The following is an 18,477-nucleotide window of genomic DNA, read 5'->3' on the forward strand; positions in this document are numbered from 1 at the left end:
TCTCTCTCTCTCTCTCTCTCTCTCTCTCTCTGTCTGTCTCTCTCCTCTCTCCTTTCTCTCCTCTCTCTCTATTTCTCTTTCTCTCTCTCCCCCTTTCTCTCTGTCTCTCTCTATTTCTTTCTCTCTCTGTCTCTCTATTTCTTTCTCTCTGTCTCTGTCTCTCTCTCCACATCTCTCTCTCTGTCTCTCTCTCTCCTTTCTCTCCTCTCTCTCTATTTCTTTCTCTCTCTGTCTCTGTCTCTCTCTCCACATCTCTCTCTCTCTCTGTCTCTCTCTCTCTCCACTCCACCTCTCCTTCCTCGTCACCACATCATCAGTCACTCTGCTTTGCTTCCCCTTCTCACCACAACGGACTAACACCCCAGAACCCACGAGCCGAAAGAGATCTCTCCTCTCTTATTTGTGTCAGCTCTTTGGTCGCAGTCGTGGGAAGGATAGCCAACACGACATCCATTCCTCCGGCCGACATTAGCCTTTACCCCTAATTACATAACAGTCACGTCTGGCACTGTTTCAGAGAAGTCCATGGGGCTTGTTCCGAGCCTTGAAGAGGTTCTGCCTCTTATGGAGGATCTTTGCTAATTAAACTGGGAGCACGCGGTGGATAAGCCAGACCTCCAGGGTCTCCATCCAGTTGTGTTTTCCTATGGTACACCATCTTTCCACACCGCTGCTTGAGAGAGGTTTGTCTTCCTAAGACCTGCAGCTTTTGGAAGCTCATCACTTAAGAGTCCCTGAGGAGATGCAAAGGAGCAGCCGGTTAGATCAAGCCGTAAGGTGCCAGCCCTTTCAGTGGTTTTATCCCCATTCTCCTCAAGTGCAGACTCTAGCATCAATGCCAGCAGTTCCTGAACGCCACGAAGCCTGGAGTCATGTTTTCTCTGTGCTTCCCACCTCCCAGTACTGGAAATGAAACCCAGGGCCTCATGCATTCGAGGCAAGCACTCCACTACTGAGCTATGTTCCCAGCCCGAAGTTTTTGTGTGGTTTGACTTTATAATTTACCAAAACTGATTCTGAAAGGTTGAAAGACACCAGATTTTCTAGCTACATTCGCCTTATCTTCCAAAGCAAATGGACATGAATAACACCGTTGGGTTACTGATTGTGAGGTCCTTGATGTGGGTCAGCACTGTGATCTCGCTGCTCCTGATAACAACCGCGGAGAGCAGCGATTCCTATCTTGATTCCTATGACGACAGCCGTCCGCATGACATAGGTATTTGGATTTAGACCTGAGACCACCTGTGTCAATATGACTTAATTCCTTGAGCCATGAAAATCTGCTTAAGAAAGATAAGACTACCTCTGTTTGCGCCTGGAAATTCCTGCTGATCCAGTCTCTGAGATAGTCTGTCCCAGCCCCAGTTCTGAATGTGTTTTCTCTTTAACTCATTAGACACTAAAACAGTCCCTGCGAGCAGGGCAGTGTTAGCATAGTCATGTGTTTTTCCTGCGAGGATGAAGGGTACTCTGCTAATGTGTGCGTAAGTGCCAACCCAGTCACCTTCAGAAGGGCAAGCAGACCCTGGATGAAGGGAGAGAGTATGGTCAGTCCCTCTGACGCCCCCATCCCCTACCATCCCCCCAGTGATGATTTCCAACACCAATAATTTCAACCTTCTTTCTAACTCCATTCACCAACGTCACACAGCACGGGTTATTTTGTTGGTAACCTCTCTGTTCAACATTAGATCTGTAGCAAAAAAAAACTTATTTCTAAAGTTGTGGAAATATTGTGTGTGTGTGTATATGTGTGTGTGTGTGTGTGTGTGTGTGTGTGTGTGTGTGTGTGTGTGTGTGATAAAGTTGTGACATAGACATGTCACAAAGACATCTATATGTATCACAAATATTTCACAAAACCTACTATTTCCATTTTAACATTTATGACTCAGTGTATTAAGCACATAACTGTTATGTGACGATCACAATTGTTCATTGCGAGAACTTTACCAACATTCCAAACAGAAACGTTCTGCTCATTAAGCAACCATGGCCCGTTTCCTCCTCCATTCCCTGGCCCCTGTAACCTCTATTCTACTTCCTATCTCTGAGACCTTGTCATTTCTGAGCTGCTTATATACATGAGATCGTATGGTATTCGTCCGTTATGCGTGGACACTCACTCTCATTCTATCGGCGAGCAAACAGGTAAAGAAACGTGGAGGAAACAGACGAGCCAGGCTTTGAGCGCAGGCAGCCTGACTCCAGAGCTGAGCGTTTTAGAGCTCTCCACCAACAGACCTCACATTTAGTCAATGATAATTGTTCAATGTTCGGGCCAGGGGATGACCTCACCTACTTCTCAAGGGTCTCCCTGCCCAGAGCATGACTTGAAATCACGTTTCTTTTCCATGTTGCAAAAGAAGACTCTCCTTTGCCTTTGGTTTTGAGATGGTAGGACAGACTTTCCCTTTCAACAGCCACCCCGAGAGCTGCAGTTGGTTCTTTCTGGTGGTTGCTCCTCTCCCAGACCCAACACTGACTGCTGGCAGCCTCCCCAGAGCTGCCATGGGGCTGTCTCACAGTCCCTGTTGGTAAAGTGCATCACTCTGTGGCTCCTGACTCTGGACAGTTTGCTCAAGTTATCAGCTTCCTGCAGAGCCTTGCTGTCACTGTGCAAACCAGAACAAACCCTTCTGGAGCCAGAGATGTTGCCGTGACTCCCGGAGGGGGAGGGGCACCTGGACGGCACACCCAGCACGATGGTCTCATCTATAATGAATCCAGGACAGACACACCGTCCTGGCGTCTGTCTTTCAGCAGCCAAGTCACACAGGGCTGTGTATAAACAGTTCATATATGTTTGGCTTATCTTGGGCTAAAATCCTGAATTTAAGCATCCCAAGAAACTGGATACCGAGAAAAGGCAGGCCACTGTGGCTATCTTGATGGGCATGACTTCACAGTACTGGCTATTCTGTGAATATCAATATCATGAGATCCCAGGACCAAGACGGGAACATTTTAAATTTTAATTTGGTAATGAGAAATAAAATACAAATACAAAAAAGGGGATACAAAGCCTGAAGCCCTCTTGTACCTATCACCCAGTTTAAGAAAATCACCAGCCCTCTGCCAGCAGGCTTCTCTCTCCACACAACACACTGCCTCATGTTTCTGACTGCATTGATCCACACAACCACGAATAGCCGATGTGTACTTCTCCTGAGTAAGACTAGGCTGGACCTGCTAACTAGAACACGCCCTTTCTCGTTAAATATTTCTCAGCTCCTACCATTTTCCAAACATGATGCTGGATATTGAAAGAATGAAGATGAGTTCAATACAGTCCATGACCCCAAGCAGCCGGCAGTGAAGAGGAAGAAAGAGATACGCCTTTACTAAGTTGAGCATGACAGATGCACACAGGTATCACAAGAAAGCGGAGTGAGTAGGGGCTGGGAACGGGAGCGGCGGTAGACAGGCTGATTAAAGACCAGTCGGGTGACACGTATTTCAAGGAGATGGGCATGAATGGAGATGGCAGAGAAAAGAAGTTCATGGGGATTTACATGTAGTGTAAGAAGGAGGAGGTACAAGGAGGGAATTTTGACTGAGATGTTTTATTAGTGTGATTCTGTTGGAAAGTCCGATACTCAGCAGGCCCAGTGATAACAAAGCCTCACATGCAATTAGAGCTCTATTGTCAGTTAAGACCCGGCTCATGGGACCACAACGCCTTTAATGCTCCCGGGAAAAATAGTACCAGGACTCAGCTTTGACGGTTTACTTTCTTTAAACCATGACGAGTGATTCAAATGGCGCATGCGTGACTCCTCTTAAAGGCAACCACACTGCCACTCCAGAGATAGACAATTCCATGATTTTCACTCTCCATGTGCTTAGCAATTCTGGTTTGTCTGCTTGTTTTTCTTTCGATAGGAACTTTTTGCTTTGCTTTTCAGAGAGTTCCAATGCTTGGCCAACAAAAGGCTTAATTAAATTCTACTTCTATGGGGCTGGGAGATGCCTCGGTGGGTAAAGTTTTTGCTGTGCCAGTCTGAGGACCTGAGTTTGGATCTGCTTTAATTCATGTAAAAGCTCGGTGTATCTGCTGTTCCAGTGCTGGGATGATGGGGTTGGGTGAAGACAGGATCTGTAGAGCTCACCGGCTAGCCAGACTAGTCAACCAGTGAGTTCCAGGTTCAATAAGGAACCCTGCCAGGAAAAATAAGGTGAAGAGTGATAAAGAAAGGCACTGGATGTCACCTGGCCTCCACATGTGCATATCATGTGTGCTGCACATGCACACGTATATATGTGCACACACACTCTACCTCTATGGATATTAAACTAAATCACTAAAGATTGTCGATATTCATTATTCTGTACCTAAAGGATAACATTCTCACAGGTTTCTGCCTAATACAGCCACAAGTGGAAGTTGCATTTCTTGAGTCTAATTCCATATGCCCTGCAGTAACATATAATCTGCGTCCTTGTCACGTGTCCTTATAGGAGCTACAAGGGTCCCTGTTCCTCAACTGCAGGCTTGACTGTGGAATTTGCTTTGGACAATCATGTACTGATAGATAGGATCAAAACAGAGGCTTCAAGTGTACTGTGTTGTTGGATTTTTGTTGGTTTGTTTTTGCATTTCTATATTGTGTGTGTGTGTGTGTGTGTGTGTGTGTGTGTGTGTGTGTGTGTGTGTGTGTTTCCAGGTAGCCACTCTCTCAGGAGTCTGGCATAATAGATGATCTATCTTGTCTGAATTTCCAAGGCAGGGAATTCCTTTTCTACCTGTGATGTTATTGTGTGTTTGTGAGTTCTGTCTCGGGCAGACATCAGGGGATCTTTACAAAAGCCTGCCTTAAAAAGACAAGTCATTGTACAGGGAATGGTGGAGAGGCAAGCTGTGAGAACTGTGTGTCCTGGTCATGTCACAGAGATACTCAGGTCACTAGCTCTGAGGCACCCTGTCCATACTGTATGAGACAGTAAATCTCATTTTAAAGCTACTTTGAGTTTTCTATTACTAGCAATCGGTTCTGTCTGGATGCATTAAGCAGAAATCATACATTCTGTGGCTTTTAATAGAGATGTTTAAGGCCGTGGAAAGTTCTGAGAATTTTGTTTTCTCTTTGAGACCGAGTCTCAGGTAACTCAGACTTGCTTTGTGCTCACTATGTAGCAGGATGATGTTGAACCCTTGATTTTCCTGCCTCTACCTCCTGAGTGCTGAGGCAGAAGCCACCACCCCTGGTGTACGTGGTACTCAGGATTAAACCCAAAGCATGCCAGACAACATGCCCATTTCAACATTAGCAGTTATAAGGTAAAGTTTTACAGTTTTGTTGGCCTTGGCCAGGAGATGCTGAAAAGGCCGCTTTTGAGGATCTGATGACATTTGACTTCTTTTGACCTGAATTGGTCATTCCGGTTCGTCATCAAACTTCACCTCCTATTAGCAACATTTTTTGCAGTGCTGTTTCCTTGATGGAAGGAAACAGATAGAAATGTATCAAAGTTGTGTTTTGTATATTTCTTTTTAAAAAATAATTTATTTATTTTTATTTCATGTGCATTGGTGTTTGGCCTACATGTATGGCTGTGTGAAGGTGTCAGATCCCCTGGAACAGGAGTTACTGACATTGTGAGCTGTCATGTGGGTGCTGGGAATTGAACCCGGGTCCATATGGAAGAACAGCCAGTGCTCTTAACCACTGAGCCATCTTGGCAGCCCCAGTGTGTTGTATATTTCATTGGGATTAACTAGTGAGACTAATTCATGCTTAATGTTCACGAACAGCTTGCTCCTCTGCTATCATTGTAGGCAAAAGGTAACACAATGTGATTGAAGAGGCACATGTTGTAGAGTATTATTATTTTAAGGTGTGTTACTTTTGTTTATGTTGCATTTGTTTAACTCTGTGAAGCTGTGTGACTGTGCCTGTCTAAAACACCTGATGGTCTAATAAAGAGCTGAATGGCCAATAGTGAGGCAGGAGAAAGGAAAGGCAGGGCTGGCAGGCAGAGAGGATATATAGAAGGAGAAATTGGGGAGGAGAAAAAAGCAGCCAGAGAAGGAGGAGGACTCCAGGGGCCAGCCACTCAGCTACACAGCAAGCCATGGAGTAAGAGTAAGATGTACAGAAGTAAGAGAAAAGGAAAAGCCCAGAGGCAAAAGGTAGATGGGATAATTTAAAGTTAAGGAAAGCTGGTGAGAAACTAAGCCAAGCTAAGGCTGACCATTTATAAGTAAGAATAAGCCTCCATGTGTGACTTATTTGGGAGCTGGGTAGTAGACCCCAAAAGAGCAAAAAAAACAGGCAACGATTTTGGGCAAAATCAGTGATGAGTCCAAGTCCTAAATATCCAAGGGGCTTTGAGCAAGTCACCCTTCAGCCTTAGTCTCCTACTGTATGAAATAAGGATAATGGTATGGACTTTATGTTTGGAGATGGAGAGGAATGTGATGTATTGAGTGTCTGGCACATAATAGTTCATCGTCATCCTCCTTCCCAACTCCCAGAAGAAAATTCATCCACCGGTATGAGGAGGACCGGGTTAAAAATTTACAAGTGGGAAAGTTCACATGTGAACACGTAAATTCAGTAACAGTCATTTTCAAAAAATCAGGAACAAGGTGGAAGGAACTACGTGGTCTTAGGAAGACAGACAGGATATTAATAGCAGGCAGTATTATAGCTCTTTTCACCTCTATCCTCCAACTTATACGTTTTTTAAAATGTGAAATAACAAGACAAGCAAGCCAACTTTGGATATGCCAAGGTATTTTTAGATTCTTCTGCCACTCAAATTCAGGAACTATATCCCCCTCCCCACCCCATGACTATTCTAAATGCCAGACTTTCCCATGATGTCTCTCCCAGTTAAGGTTGTTTGGGATTTGGGATATCAGTTTTCTCAGTGTATGTGTGCACATTGTTTACATTCACAGATTTCTCTCTGTCTCTGTCTCTCTCTGTTTCTACACACACACATACATATTCTCTCTCTCTCTCTCTCTCTCTCTCTCTCTCTCTCTCTCTCTCTCTCTCTCTCTCTCTCTCTCCTCTCTTCTGCCAACAATGAAAATCCAAGGCTTTCTCTAGGAGTCTCAGCTGCGTGGAGCAAATTGAAATTTCCTGTATCTTGTGGAATGTCTCACATGAGCTCACTGGGTTCTTTGGACCTTTTCTTTCATTTTCCCCAAATCAGAGATGGCTGTTGGAAGGCATGAGCTAATGCTTTGGCAGACCAGGTAAGTAGTTCATGATGTCAGGTACACAGTCCAAAAGCTAAAATGTGGCCTTGGGATAAAAAGTCAACCTGATATAGAATCATTAATTCATTGACCATTTGAAATGGGAAAGATTGGGCACAGAAATGCCCCCCCCACATTCATTGTATGTTGATTACCATTCTAGGCAATCGGGGGACACAGCCATGATCAAAATCCTAACTTCAAGAAAGAACTTGAATTGGGAATGTGCTTGAGGGAAAGCCAGGAGGCTAGTGAACTATGGTAGCATGAGAAGGGGGTGTTCAGATAGCATCAGGGAAGGAAGGGGTCCCCAGAGGATACAGGTGCTCGCAGTGTGTAAGGACTTGAGCTCTTATTCTACATAAAGTGGGAACCTGTTGGTGATTTTGATCCACAAGGTGACAGGATTTGACATGGTAAAAAGGATCCATCCATCACTGTGGTAAGAACAGACTTCCAACGGGCAAGTAGACACGAAGGCGTTACCTATACAGCCCCAGTGAGACATGCGGGTAGTCTGGACCAGGACAGTGGCTGCAGAAGTCAGAAGAGTTACCACTCTGGATTCCATTCTGCAGGTAGACTTAAGACAGCATCTTGGGAGACTGAGTCAGGATGAGATAGGGGAGTCAAATATGACTCCAAGGTCTTAATCAAGCAGCTGGAAGATTGAAACTGCCATAAACCAGAATGGGGGAGACCGTGGCTGGGATGGGATTTCTGGAGGAGGGACAGCAGCCCAGTTTGGGATGACTGAGAGGTCATTGTGCGTCTTAGTGGGGATGTTAGGTGGACAGCTATTTAAAGGGTTTAGGTTCAAAGGCCCTGAATATAAAACGACAAGTCCAGTGCTCAGAACAAACTGACAGCACAACCAATTCATATTCCTGACTGCTTTACTTTGTTCATAAACATCCCACAGCAGAGGAGACTCTGGAGTCGGTCCTAACCCCTAATAGTGAGTGTCTTCCTATATGTACATGGGTCTGCCAAAGCATTAGCTCATGCCTTCCAACAGCAATCTCTGATTTGGGGAAAATGAAAGAAAATGTCCAAAGAACCCAGTGAGCTCATGTGAGACATTCCACAAGATACAAATGAAATATATTGATTGAAGAACCAAGTTGACCTTTTCAGCCCCAGCTCATAAAGAGGATAATATAGTTATGAATGCAATTTCTCCCCCACCTTCCAAACCAGTAGCCAGGAAATGACCAACAGCCTTCATCAATTACTGCCGTCTATGTGTTCCTCGCTAGCCCCAAACTCCCCTTGGGGCTCCCCACAAATGGCTCTTCTTCCCTTTCTGGTCCTCTCTGCCCCTCAATGGCTTCCTTCTCTCCTGTCCCGGAAGAATCTTCCTTTCCTGCCATCTCCTCCAGCCCCTCTCCCATCCTTGCATGCCATTTCCACAGTCTTCTATGACGATGAAGTCCTGGTTCCCTTAGATAAGATGCAAAGGAATTGTGAAGATCTGTGGAACTCTGGCGAGCTGTTGGAAGAGCCTCGGATGGTCCCAGGTCCTCTGGATGTTCAAATGAGGGAGGCAGTGGTAAGGGGTCCTTGTGTTCCTATCCCAAGGGAAATATTCTCCTTCAGCCCTTTAAGTTTGTAGAAGGCAGCCATGGACCTACAGGTGTCTATCATCCTGTTTGATTAGTAGCATCCTGTCAGCATTTAGTTGGGGGTGGAACCTTTTGTCAGCCATAGTTCCTGGATTCCTGAAGTTTGGAGGTGAGAATACCTACCTGGTGGAGGGGAGGAGGTGAGTGAGGTTGTAGCAAAGCCTTGTCACTTTTTGACTCCTGCGTGTGTGACAGGGCAGAGCGTTAGCAAGGGCCCTCGGCCTCTCCCTCTGCTTTTATGGTTGAGCTCATGAAGGACCTTCCTTTCTAGGGGTAGCTAGAAGCTCTTGATATTTCCTGCATGGCTCATTGCTTTTACATGGCAGGAGTGTCTCAGAGACAGGGATGGCAGCTCAGTGGATGAGTCTCTTGCTTAGAGGGGTTCTTCACTCAGAGTTTTCTGCTGTTGTAGCTGATTGGCAGATCTGTGCTTGTTAGTGTCTGTGTCTTAGGGTTTCTATTGCTGTGAAGAGACACCATGACCACAGCAACTCTTCTAAGGGAAACATTAAATTGAAGGGGGCTTACTTACAGTTTCAGAGGTTCAGTCCATTATCATCATGGTGGGGAGCATGGCGGCATGCACGCAGATGTGGTGGTACTGTAGGAGTAGCAGAGAGTCCTCCATCTTGCAAGCAACAGGAAGTTAACTGACACACTGGGAGGTATCCTGAGCATAGGAAAGCTCAAAGCCCGCCCCACAGTGACACACTTCCTCCAACAAGGCCACACCCACTCCAACAAAGCCACACCTCCTAATAGCGCCACTTTCTATGATCTCATAGAAATGGGACCACTTACACTCAGACTACCACAGTCTGGAAAACCACTGAGCATGGAAATAACCCTTTCTTCGTTCAATAACACTAACAGACACACAGGCGAAGCGAGCCAGGAGCATGACCATTTCCCTTGAGTGTAGGCAGAGGCCACGGCAGCCAGAGAGACAGGAGATGGGCACAGGAAGCGCAGTCGTCAGTGACTCCAGCTAGCCTGGCATCTTCAGAATCTGGCATGGCTCCGGGTCTCTGACCCTTGTCTTATTCCATCCTTCCTGAGGATTCATGAAGAGTGTACAGGGGAATGCAGAAGGCTTTTTATAGGCATCCTGGTTCACCCTCTGAAGGGTTGCTGAGAGAGAGAGAAAAAAAAAATCTCAGTGGAAAGATCTTTAGAAATGTCCTTGCCAAATGTTTTATTTAGTTCTTCATCACGGGACATATTTGAGCAGGGAGTTTTTCCTAACACTTTCCAAGCTCTGGGGGATGTGGGGCTCTTGAGAGGTCTCTCCATCAAGATGGGAGGAGCAGGGTTGGGGGTGGGGAGGGGGCCTTGGCTTTGACACTTTGAACCTGGCTAGATTTCTGGAATCGCCAAGCCATTTGCATCCACTGTCCCCAGCTCCGATCCTGCAGAGGGTGAATAAGGAATCTTTAAAACCCATGTTTTTTCCCATCCCTCCGTGGAAGTGAAATTTCCGATGGCAAGCAAAAAGCGACCCACGGACATCACCCCTGTAAAGGACGGAGGACTCGCTTTCACCCCTGCTTTTCTTGAGCTGGGGCCAGCCTTCCCTGCTGTCTCTCTTATGGAATACGGAGCCAAAGGAACACCCCTAAAGGGGAAGAGAGACTTCCTTTCCTTTCCGTTTGCAGAGGGAGCTTAAGGCAGCAAGTTTGGACTAGCCGCTTCCCCACGAAAGACCCCACACCGAGCTCATTTTGAAGGGCACCCCTGTGTTTTCTTTCCTGTTTTCTGCTGGGACTGTCTGGACTTCTAAATTACATGGGGGAACAGCTGGGGAACAGAAAAGCTTCTCTCGTCTGCTCTCTGGCCTGCCTCAGACTCCAGGAGCTGTGAGTAGCTGGAGGTTTCCAGGGTGGCCTGTGGGATCCGGCTGAGCTGAATAATCCGTCTGAGATCAGGAGAAAGGGCACAGACGCAGGAGCATTTATGAGCAGAGAAGAGTCTTGATCCCTTTCAGGTTCATTGGAACGTCACTGCCCATAAATCAGCCACCTCCTCTTTTTTTTTTAACCTCAGCACCACACACACACACACACACACACACACACACACACACGCACACATGCACACACGCACACACGCACACACGCACACACACACACACACAGACAGACAGACAGACAGAGACACAGAGACAGAGACAACAGAGAGGGATACACACACAGTGACAGAGACAAACAGAGACAGACAGACACAGACACAGAGAGAGACACAAAGACAGAGATGACAGGCACACACACAGAGAGACAGAGACAAAGACACCAGAGAGAGATACATAGAGAGAGAGACAGATAGACACATAGAGAGACAGACAGACAGACAGAGAGACACAGGGACAGAAATGACAGAGAGGGACACACACACACACACACACACACACACACACACACACACACGGGCAGAGAGAGAGAGAGAGAGAGAGAGAGAGAGAGAGAGAGAGAGAGAGAGAGAGAGAGAGAGAGAGAGATGGACCAAGACCCACAGTGAGGGTCAGACCTGGCAGAGTTCTGGTCCTGATTCTGTGACTGTGAGCTGGCAGCCTGGGATAAACAATTACCTTTCCTTGGCTTTTCATCTATCAGGTGGGAGAAGAGGAGATACTGAATGACCATTTTAACCTTTATTTTTTTTTTAAATTGTGATATATATATATATATATATATGTGTATATATATATATATATATATATCTCATAAAATCTGTCACCTTCAACCTATTTCTGTTGTCGCTTTGTGCTTTGAGACAGGGGTAAACAGCCCAGAACCTCCTGGGAATTCACATTCCCCTTGTGCTCAGCCTCCTTGATGCTAAGCTTACAGGAACATGTGACCTCTCTTGAGCGTGTGGTCCAGTGGCGTTGTGTGCACCCCCACTGTGGAGAAACTGATTTCCAGAACACTCTCATACTACAATCTGGTGTACTAGACCCATGAAACAGCGTCCCCTTCCCGCAAGCCTCGGGTAACCACATCATTCCTTCTGTGAACTTGATGTCACGTAATGCATAGAAAAGAATCATCCAGCACTTGTCTGTCTGTAACCAGCTGATTGCCTTCCTTTCTAAGGCTGAATAAATTCCCACTACTTGCCTGTTGCCTTCTCTTTATCTGTTCATCCAGAGGTGACACTGTTTCTACATCTTGGCTTTTGTGGCAAACTCTAGTATAGAAATGCACATACAAATACCTGTTCAAACCCCTGCTTTTGATTTATATTTACATACATGTACACATGCACATCTATAAAACAGATTGCCCAATCATGGGGTAATCTTATTTTTGATTTTTTTAATGATCTGTCATATTGAAGTTTTTTATTATTGTTTTTTGGTTTGGTTTGGTTGGTTTGAGGTGATTCTGTTTGTTTTAAATATTTATCGTATGTGGAGGATGATTGTCTTGGCTGCATGAACGTATGTGTACCATGCGCGTGCCTGGTGCCAGGGAAATCGGAACACAGTGTCAAATCTCTTGACGCTGGGGTTTAGACGTTTGTGAGCCACCAAAGTGGGTGCTGAGGAATAAACCTGGGGCCCCTGTGAGAGCAACTCTTAACTGCTGAGCCGGCGCTCCAGCCCCTGTTTTTTTTGTTTGTTTGTTTGTTTGTTTGTTTGCTTGTTTGTTGTTTTTTAGACAAGTTCTCATGTAGCCCAACATGGTTTTGAACCGACTGAGTAACTGAGGCTGGCCTCAACTGCCTCTACCTTAGACTCAGTAAGAAATCAAATCTACAAGTGACTCTGACAGAACTTTTACTTTGCAGGTTGGACTTCAGCTCTCTGTGTTGAAAGATGATGGTATGTTCTTTAGGGTTTGATAGAACTGGACATGTGTGACTTTGGGGGAAGTGTGGCATGGTACTGTTTTCCCCTCTCATGTTGACACTTCTTCAGAGCTGACTACATGTCAATCATTTTCCTAAATGGCCTTCATGTATTATTAACAGCATTCTTAGGATTAAGCACCAGCATCAAAGGCCTCTTTGGAGGGCCTCAGGATGTGTTCTCGCCCCTTCTGCCTCCCCGCAGTCTACAGCATTCAGTCGTGCCCTTCAGAACCCCATGCCTGTATCTTTACCATTCCTACCAACCTTCCCCTTTCTGCCATCAGGTGGGCCTTAGTCTCTTGAGATTCCTGCTTCTTCCTACTCTTAGAGAGGACTTATCCCCCCAACCCCCGAGACAGACTTTCTCTGTGCAGCCCTGGCTGTCCGGGAACTCACTCTGTAGACCAGGCTGGCCTCGAACTCACAGAGATCCTTTGCCTCTGCCTTCCACATGCTGGGATTAAAGGTGTATGCTACTACCACCCCGCAAGCACTCATTCTTTAAAACATAAGACAACAGAAAGCAAAACCTTTTAAAACATGTGCTTGTTTATGGGAGGGTGCGGTGAGCATGCATGTCCCACAGCATGTGTGTGGGGACCGGAAGACAACCCTCGGGGGTCGGCTCTCTCCTTCCTCCGTGTGGGTTCCAGGGATTGAACTCAAGTTGTCACGGGTCAGCAGCAAGCACCTGTGCTTGGTGAGACTTCTTCCTGCCCACCCTCTGCCCTTTGGGGCTGCGTGTCGGGAGTTGATGTCACCCTTACCCTTTAAAACTATGCCCAGGCCGTATTCTTTCCTTCTCACATAAATTTCCCTCACACCTCATCCTCTGTCAAACCTATCACGTATCGTCAGCCACCCATCTCGAGAACTCACGGAGGCTTTTGACAGCACACGTGTGTCCTCTCTCTCCCCTGGCTTTGGCCAGATGTCAGCTGGACGCCTCTGGTGCTAACCCGCTGGCTCCGGGTCTTCAGCTGGGGCCGCTATCCTGCCATGCTGGCATTTCAACATCACTACCCAGCTGTGGCACAAACTCAGGATCACCCTATCTGAAATCTCTAACCCTGGTGTCCTTCCAAATCATCCATTCCCTCATCTCTGAGGCTCCGTTAGCCGATGGTGTCCGGATCCTCCATCCTTCACGTTTACCCACCCTCCATCCCCTCCTGCTCAGCCTCTGTCTTCACCGTTATCAGAACTGTTTCCTCACTCGTGTCCTCACAGCATAGCAAGCATCCCTTCTCTTTCCCCTGTTTGGACCGTGAAGCATCTTGTCTTTCCTTCTGAATCGGTGCTTCACCCTGTGTCCTTGCTACTCAGAGAGGCCTTGTCTGTCAACCGTTTGGCCTCTGCTGTATGTATTTGCCCTCATCCGCTCTCCCTACAAATGCGTTCAGCTCTCCTCATTCTCCATCCTTCTCTGGACCCTGCATCCCTACCCATCTCTTCTACCCAACCTTGACCCTTCCCTTCCAACAGACACATACACACACACACACACACACACACACACACACACACACACACACACGAGACTCTGGATCTCCTTTGCACTCTTTGGTCCTCTAAAATTTAGCTCCTATCTACAAAATGTTTAGGGAGAGGTGAGCTCGGGTTAGAATTTGGAGTCGTGAATGAATACCTCGTTACTTCCACTGAACTCGGTGGAAGAAACTCCTTTATCCAGTGAGGATGTAACGTGGGGGTCATGTGGATTTGAGAACCACAGTCTGGCTGGGGACGAGAGTGGCGGAAGATCACTGAGGGCCACTCTGGACATCACAATTGAAGGCTGGCTTGTGTGGTAACTAGGGCATAGAAGAAGAAGTGGAATTTCCCCATTTCTCCACGCCTGCCCTTTGGAGAGTGAGATTGGACCAAATAAACCATCAGCGAATCGCTTCCAGCTCTAACCATCTTTATATAATAGAGTTTCCCCTAACAATGCCTTGAGTTTGTAATCACCTTGGAGACAAGCCTTTCAAACGGGCTTACAAAAGGCCCCGTGTTCCTTCTACAGAGCCTTCTAAGCAAATATCAAAAAAAAAAAAAAAAAAAAAGAAAAGAAAAAGCTTTCAAAGGGCATTGAATTCATCTCATAATAGCCTGTTCCTCACTGTACCTCCCCTTAAGGAAGCCAAACCAGTGTATATGTGTGTGTGTGTGTGTGTGTGTGTGTGTGTGTGTGTGTGTGTGTGTGGTGGGGCAGTGTTAGAGCTAGGTAATGTGATTTCCATCCAAGGGAGCCATGTGCATTCCCAAAGGCTCTTCAGGCTGTAGTATGTCAACTTTGAGGGGTGACTTCCACTCAATTCAATTTAGACCAAAGATAGGCTGACGGTTGTTAGACAGATGGGATCTTCTGGCTGGAGCTGGACAAAAAGAATATGAGAAGAATGCAGAAATCAGTCAGGCAGTAAAGAGATTACTTGAATCCAGCCTAGGCTGATGGCTGCTGAATTCCATCTACCCAAATTAAGCTGCTCTGAAAGGGCCAGTATTTGCTATTTCCAGAGGGCTGGGCTGGTTCTGACTCCAGGAGATGTCTGTCTTCATGTCGGTATAAACTGTGTAACTTATTTTAACCTTGCCGGTGTTAAGTCGAAAGGTTACCAAGACTTTGATTAACTTTGTAAGCAGAGCTAGGAGAGTTAAGAGAATTCTTTTTTCTGGTGGCTTGAGGTTTATTTGATTAAAGATCCCAAGAGAGAGCTCTTTAAATGCTAGAGACGTTATTGCTTGTTTCCATTATAAATTTGTCCTGTCGAGCATCTGAATTTATATTACATTTATAAACGCACTTGAAACTTGAGACCATTTAACTGATGAAACAGATAGCTGAGATTTGAGTGTTTCAACAGTCAAATGTGTCCACTGGAGTTTCTGGAAACTCGTTAGAGAAACTTAGAGAATCTTTTTCTTATTTTATTCATTTTTCACTCAGTCATGGTTTGAATGACAAGTAATTAAAATCAGCTTGCTTCCTTTCAATGTGTAATCTTGAAAACACAAATGTTCATTTAAAAGTTAACTGAGGTTGGAGAGAGAGAGCTTTTGGTGGGCACAGTGCTCGCCCGGCAAGCCTGAGGAGCTGAAACTCAATCCTTAGAACATGCATTTTAAAACAAACAAACAAACAAACAAAACCGGGGGCCAGAGGGCTCAACAAGTCGGGGCACCTGCACCAAGACTGATAGAACCCACAGGCTGGAATGAGCACCGGCTCACCCTGGCTGTTCTCGGACCTCCATGTTTGTGGCACACAAAGCAAGTAATTGGTTTTCTAAAGCTGGATATGGTAGTGGAGATAGAGAGATCCCTGGGTCTTATGGGCCAGGCAGCCTCACGCACTTGATACATTCTAGGCTGGTGAGAGACCCTATCTTTCCCTCAAAGGAAAAGTAGGCAATGCCTGGATAGTTGTGAGACTACTCAAGTTCATATCTTTCCTTTTGGTATGTCCTCACTGCACAGGTGACAGATCAGGATTAAGCTAGGACAAGGCAGCCCCCACTTTGGATAATATACCGAGTCCGTGGGAAGTATTGATCTGTTTCTCAGACTGAAGTGCCATGTGGGTTCACTGTGAAGTCTTGACACTTCTAGAAACTGGGAACCAAATGTGATTAAGGTAACAACAAGCAAGAGTTCTAAAAATAACCAGGAGAGCAAATAAAATTCACATTCACTCCCAGCTCCCTCAACTAGCCAAATAGGAAGCCAGATGAAAAGCATCATGTTTGAGATGCCCTGGGTCCTCATTCTCCATCAAAAGTGACCCCTCTATCTCCTCCACTCGGGCTATTACTTGACACCCCACGTGAATGTAAGTGGCATGGATTGTTTTTCTCCGAGTCTTGAATTTAGCTGTGCAATGGAAGGAGTGGTCCAAGGTTATCCCCATGGGGGTTCTTACTAATAATGATTATTCTTAAGTGAGTTGTTACCATCTTCTTGGAAAGTGTCATCAGGAGAGGTGGGGTTATAGGCAGGACAGCACACAACTTCATTCTTTTTTGTTATTTTCCAGATTACATATATTAAATGTTTATTTGTTTTTATTTTAGGTGCATGAGTGTTTTTGCCTGAATGTATGTCTGTGCACCGTGTGCCTGCAGTACTCACGGAGGCCAGAGGAGGGTGTCAGGTCCCATGGAACTGGAGTTACAGAAGATGGGAGTCATTGCGTAGGGGCTGGGAATTGAACCTGAGTGTTCCTAAGTACTTAACCATCCCTTCAGCCCCCTATATATTTGCTTATCCTTTCAATTTTTTTTTTTAAAATGTGTATATGTGTGTGTGCTTTTGTGAATTTGTATGTCCACATGCACATAGGATCCTAAGAGAGCACTGGAACTTCAAAACTGGAGTTACAGATAGTGATGAGCTGCCATGTGGGTGCTGGGGATTGAATGTGGGTCCTTTGCAAGATCAGTCGGTGCTCTTAGCCACGGAACCATCTCCCCAGCCTCTGTTGTTTTTCTGTGTGAGAGAGAGAGGGGTCTCACTATGTAACTCTGGCTGTCCTGGAACTCACTGTGTAGAGCAGGCTGGCCTCAAACTCAGAGATCACCCAGCCTCTGCCTCCCGAGCACTGGGATTAAAGGTGTGCGCCACCACGTCTAACTTCAGGCTTATTAAGAGAGTTTTACAAGAGAGAGAGAGACACACACACAGTAGTAATAATTACCCTTGGACTAGTGGGATAGACAGCTGCTCAAAACATGGCTAGTCCTTATAAGCCCTTATAGAGATGCTTTGGGGATGTGGCCAGCACATCTAGAATAGCTATTAGAAGATGAGGGGTTAATCTGCTACTCTGCCTGCACACGTAGTCACAGACAAACAGGGAACAACAGCCCACCAACTGCTTTTGTTACAGCAACTGCATGGGTTTGCTGCCTGTGTTAGGGCCCCGGAGGAGTTCCACAAAAGGCCACCATCCACATATGCAATCAGCAAGAACATTTATTATTCCAGTATACTGGGGTCTGCCATCCCACACAAGGGCAAGATGGTAAAGACCCTGAGAGGAACAGGTGGGCTCCTTTTCAGCAGAAGGAGAGTTCCTAGGGCAGTTAGGTCACTTTAGATATTGATTGGCTTAAGCAAGTGGCAATCATATTAGTGTGTTCTAATTGGCCAGGGCTAATTAGGCGTTGGTCAGGGCTACAGATATTCCATTTGGGGGCAGGCCTGGACAAGTCCGAGGTTTTGTCCTTATTTGTTATTGCTTTGAGCTGTTTATGGCTTAGGCCACCAGGCCTCCTTGTCCTTGCTGATGGGGGTGTTGAAGACTGTCCTTTGTTTGTGACTCTTCCTCAGAAACTGATTGCTGGGTTCCAAAAAGCAGGGAACAAGGGCCTAGTTCTTAACTGAGTTATTAGGGCAGGCTGTCATGGTATTTGTCTGGCCCTCTTGCCTGTGTATTTAAGGGTACACAGTTGTAAGACCGAAGTGTAAGACTGAAGCCCTCAACTGTTAGGGTCCACAGATCACCCCACAAAGATCACCACTCACACAAGCAATCCATAAGAGTGTTCATTTCTCCAGAGCAAATTCCTCCATGCGGGGTGTCGGCCACACAACAAAATGGTGGTAACCCCAAGAGAAGCTCGCAGGCTCCTTTTATACACTGCTAAGAATTCCAGGGACAGTTAGGTCGTCTCCAGCACACACGAGTGGCTAAGCAAGCAACAGTTCCGCTAGTTTAAATTTGATTGCCTGTGGCACCTTTGGACATGTCAGGGTAGGCCCGGGTATGCATCACAAAAAAGA

General features: G+C 46.1%; 1 long non-coding RNA gene across 2 annotated transcripts in view; it reads left to right on the top strand.

Moving 5' to 3' along the window:
• The first annotated feature begins 2,736 nt into the window (after window positions 1–2,736).
• LOC143269424 (uncharacterized) overlaps window positions 2,737–18,477 on the top strand; it is a 40,643-nt gene continuing 24,902 nt past the window's right edge. Inside the window, exon 1 of one of the 2 annotated variants that reach the window (XR_013045846.1) lies at window positions 2,737–3,375. This is a non-coding gene — a long non-coding RNA (uncharacterized LOC143269424). The remainder of the gene's footprint in view (window positions 3,376–18,477) is intronic. The other variant, XR_013045845.1, reaches the window with a different exon arrangement.

This window comes from Peromyscus maniculatus, chromosome 18 (genome assembly GCF_049852395.1).
Source record: "Peromyscus maniculatus bairdii isolate BWxNUB_F1_BW_parent chromosome 18, HU_Pman_BW_mat_3.1, whole genome shotgun sequence".
Classification (NCBI taxonomy): Eukaryota; Metazoa; Chordata; class Mammalia; order Rodentia; family Cricetidae; genus Peromyscus; species Peromyscus maniculatus.